This window comes from Cupressus sempervirens, chromosome 3 (assembly GCF_028749045.1).
Source record: "Cupressus sempervirens isolate cs-2001-9-10 chromosome 3, ASM2874904v1, whole genome shotgun sequence".
NCBI classification, from domain to species: domain Eukaryota; kingdom Viridiplantae; phylum Streptophyta; class Pinopsida; order Cupressales; family Cupressaceae; genus Cupressus; species Cupressus sempervirens.
In genome coordinates this window covers 75,750,546-75,755,651 of record NC_143120.1, presented here as the reverse complement: position 1 = coordinate 75,755,651, position 5,106 = coordinate 75,750,546, and positions in this window count along the sequence as shown.

Genomic DNA, 5,106 nt, shown 5'->3' with positions numbered 1-5,106 from the left:
GGATACTCCTAACAAGGTTGAGGATTCTAAAAAATCCAAAGTCCTCTAACAAGGACCAAGACACTATATAGATGTAATAGACTCCTAACAAGCTCAATATCTTTAACCAAAAACTTTTGATTAGTGGATCATTTGGGTACCATCCCCACCAAGATTTTCCCTTGGCCAAGGTTGCCCTAGCTAACAAATATGGTGTTATGGATTCTCTTATTGCATGGTTATGTTTAATATTAGCATAATTAGTTTACTTTCTATTGAAATTTGATTGAAAAGAGATCATTGAAGAAAGGAAATTATTGTTAAAGTATGTTTTCAATCATTACTTTTTCATTGATGTCAAACTTGCTATTTGTTGGAATGAAAATTGCTTATAAGATCCAAGTACTATCACTTAGTTGATTGATGAAGAGGATTTGATCAACAAGATGTAACGAAAGCACCTAAGGGAAAGGTTGAGTTATGGTTTGTAATGAAGTGCAAGGATCAGGTAAGACAATGGCAAAGTGATGTATTGACATTATACTTATACATACAGAGGTTGGCTACACTAGGAAACTCTAGAAAGAAAAGTTGTAACAATGTTGTTTGCAAAGCTTGACTAAATTAATTAGAGGGTGTCGAGCAAGTTAGTTCAAGCAGAGAAAATTTTCAATTGGAGCCGAGCAAATGATAAAGCTAGTGTGTGCCAAGTGAAATAGAAGGAGCTGAGTAAAGTTCATGTGCCAAGTAAGAAATAGATGTCAAGTAAACAACAAGTGTTGAGCGTCAGAAAATCAGTTAATGCCAAGTAACACAGTATGTGTAAAGCATGAAAACCAATAGTGTTGAGTTGCTGAATTATTTGAAAAGTCAAAAGATTGCCAAATCCGAGATGACAAGTTTGTTACCTCAAATTTTGTGAACCAGGTAAAAGGTAAGGATGATGAGCTGGTGGCATAGAATTCTAGGTAAACCATTTTTAGGCAATTTCAAGAGGATTGTTCATGAAGTTTGTAGATGAAGACAAGATAAGGGGTAGATACATTGTATCCTACCTAATCCATTTTTGAACCCTAAAATGCAAGTATTCCAAACTTCTATTTAAGGAGCCATAGGTCATGAAGCAGAAGGTTGGTCGATTAGAGTATATGGTGTTGAGGTGAAGACATTGTGAAGGAGGAAGAGAGTACAGAGACTCTACTTCAATTGATGACCACTAAAGTGATTGCATTGGCATGACAAGCATGGAGACTCAAGAGGACTAAGCTTGAAAGGAGGACAAATTGTCAAAGTTTCTATGATTGTATGCCAGGAAAATTGGAGAACTGAATAGAGATCTAAAATCTGCAAGTTATGTTGTGAGTTGTATCAGATCAAAAGATCTTATTGTTACTCTCTAGCAATTGTATCAGTTAGGGATAAATCCTATGGACTAAGGTTGGTTTAATAGCCATGTTGTAAATCCTTTAATAGGGTGACATTCCAATTGAATGTTCTAAATTCCTTTAACCAGGCTCACTTCTAATAGAGTGATTGAAATCCTTTAACCGAGTCACATTTAATAGTGTATTTGTAGCCTATAATAGGGCAAGCCTTTCATAGAGCATCACTTCAAAAGAGTAAAAAAGGAGTAGCATGTTACTGGTGGTTATTCCCATATTGGGTTTCCATGTAAATCCTTGTGTGATGTGTTGATCTGTTATGTTTTATTCCTGCATGTTGATTTTACATTAATTTTCTATGATGAAAGTTTAGCTTGAATGCATGGTTATTTTAATGGGCTTATCATACTCAGTGAAAAAAAATTATTTGTACGTATGGACCTTGAATAACTGATTCACCCCCCTCTCAGTTATTCTAAAGCATTTCTAACAATTGGTATTAGAGCTCAATTGTTTATTTGGTTTAAAGGGTACCAAAAGTAGAAAGATCAAGATGTCCAAGAGAGAGGTTCCCAAGCTCAAAAAAGAGAACTTCATTGCATGGAAAAGTTTAATGAAGCTACATCTTGGATCCATAGGAGATCGTGCACAAAGCTCAATTACAATAGAACATGTTGACCCAACCGGTGCTCCTACTGTAGATGATTTGAAGAAAAAGCAAGAACACAATCAGGCAATGTTGGAGATTGCCTCTACTCTCAACTATGTTAAATTTGATGACATTAAGGGATGTGACACTACATTCAAGATGTGGAAAGCTTTGTTAGATATTTATGGAGGTAATCAGAATGTCCAATGAGCCAAAAGAGAAAGTCTCAGAGGAAAGTTTGATGACATGAGAATGGAAGAAGGTGAGAATGTTGCTAAGTATGCCTCTAGAATAAAGGAAGTGGTAAGTGCAATAAGAATTTTGGGTGGTAATCTAGATGATGATACTGTTAATAGAAAATTCTTAAGAACCTTGCTCCCTATTTATGCTATTAGAGTGTCAACCATCCAAGAGTTAAGATGTGTACCAGGAAACAATCTAACCTTTGAAGGTATAGTAGGAAGACTTACTGCATTTTAATTGTCTAACTTTGATAATTACAAACTTGAGAATATTGAATCTACTTTCAAAGCCAAGCTACTGCTAAAAGATACAAAGGAAGTGAAACCAAGAAAGAAGGGAAGAAAGAAAAAATATGCATCCAGTGACAGCAACATAGATGAAGAAGATGTGGAACAATTGGAAGCATTGATGGCTAGAAGATTTCACCAAGGCAAAGGAAAATTCAAAGGTAAGCTCCCTGTCATATGTTTTAATTGTAATGAAGTAGGACATATTGCTACAAGATGCCCACAGAAAAAGGACTATAAAGAAGGTAACAAGTACAAAAGCAGAAGAGAGGATGATAACAAAGATTGCAAAGACAAAGGCAAAAAGTGTTATATTGTTGAAGAAGAGAATTCTGATGAAAATGATGATGAGGTAGTCTATGTAGCCATGAAGGATGAGTCAAAAGAAGATGAGGCAACAACATTGGTAACTTGTGTGAATAAGAATGACAAATGGATCATAGATAGTGGATGCTCACATCACATGACAGGAGACAAAATTAAGTTTGTCACTTTTACTCAGTATGATGGCAATAGTGTTAGATTTGGAAATGATACTCCATGTCTAATCAAAGGAAAAGGTTCCATTAAGCTTATAGAGAAAATTTCATGTGACAATGCATATTATGTTGAAGGATTGAATTACAATCTACTAAGTGTGTCACAGTTAGGAAATGTGGGATGTAAAGTAGAGTTTGGAAACAAAATTTCCAAAATCTATGATACTGATAGGAAAAAGAGATCAAACTAGGGGTAATCTATTTTTCCTAGATATGGATGATGCTACCTATCTTGTTGTAAGATTAGATGATGTGTGGCTATGGCATAAAAGGATATGTCATGTTAACTTTGACAATTTGATAAACATCAACAAAAAGAAGAAAGTAAGAGGTCTACCTAAACTGAAGAATCCTGACAACACAATGTGCAAACAATGTCAATTAGGAAAGATGAGCAAATCAAGTTTCAAGAGTAAAACTTATACCTCCAAGGAAGTTCTTGAACTAGTCCATACTAATTTATGTGGTCCAATAGAAGTGAAAAGCTACAAAGGAGATAGATACATAATGTTATTTGTTGATGACTACTCTAGAATGATGTGTGCTATGTTCTTAAAGAAAAAATATGATGCCTTTCAAATGTTTAAGTGGTATTTGGCTAGGGTTGAAAAGAAAATAGGGAAAAGTCTAAAGTGCCTAAGATCAGATAGAGGAGGAGAGTTCACATCAAAAGAATTTGAGATATTTTGCAATGATAAAGGAATAAAGAGACAAACATCAGTACCTAGAACTCCCCCACAAAATGGAATTGTAGAAAGAAGAAACAAATATGTGATTGACTATGCCAAAACATTGATGATGGAAAAGAATGTTGCTCTAAAATATTGGAGAGAATCTATAAGTACAGTTGTGTACACCTTGAACCGAGTACAAGTCAAGAAAGGTAAAAATGCAACACCTTTTGAATTATGGTATGGTCACTCACTTAATGTTAAATATTTCAAAGTATTTGGTTGTAAGTGTTATATTCTTAAAGATTCTAGAAATGGCAAGTTTGATGCAGAGTGATGAAGGCATATTCCTTGGATACTCCACAAGAACTAAAGCATATAAATGTTTGAACATTGACACTAAAAAAATTGTAGAGAGTGCAAATGTAAATTTTGATGAGCATACAAAAATCCAAGCTGATGAATCCAAGAAGCTAGAAGAGTACAGAACCTTTACGTACTACTATGAAGGAATGCCCACTGAAGAAGAAGTTGTGAATCAAAATGGAAATCAACAACAAATTTTAGTGTCAGCTGAGTCACAACCAGTGAATGTCGAGCTACATTCAAAAGCTGAGCTACAAAATGAAGACAATGCTCATTCTTATTCTGAAATTAGTACACATGAAAGGGATGTTGAACTGCCTGAAAGAGAAGTGCATAGTGATTCCAAAGCTGAAGGATCAAACATGGAAACAAGGAAAGAACCAAGGTTATACAAGTATGTGAGAAGACATCACCTTGCTGAATAGATAATTGGTGACCAAGAAGCAAGACTGGTGACAAGAAACAAACTAAGAAATGAATCATGTCAGCTTAGCAAGATTGAACCCAGAACAGTGAAAGATGCATTACTAGATGATGACTAGTATAAAGCTATGAAAGAAGAGATTGATCAAATAAAGAAGAACAAAATGTGGACTTTAGTTCCAAAACCACCTAATAAGAATGTGATTAGTATCAAATGGGTATTTAGGAACAAGCTAGATGAGAATGGTGAGATCACAAGAAATAAGGCCAGATTAGTTTGTAAAGGTTATGCACAAGAAGGACTGGACTATGGGGAAACATTTGTTCCTATTACAAGAATGGAAGGAGTAAGAACTTTACTTGCATATGCTACCTACAAAGGATTTAAAGTCTACCAAATGGATGTAAATTTTTCTTTTATGAATGGTATACTAGAAGAGGAAGTCTACATTGAACAATCAAAGGGATTTTTTGATGACAACAACAAGGATATGGTGTGCAAACTACATAAAACACTCTATGGTTTGAAGCAAGCACCTAGAGCATGGTATGAAAGACTTCACAAGT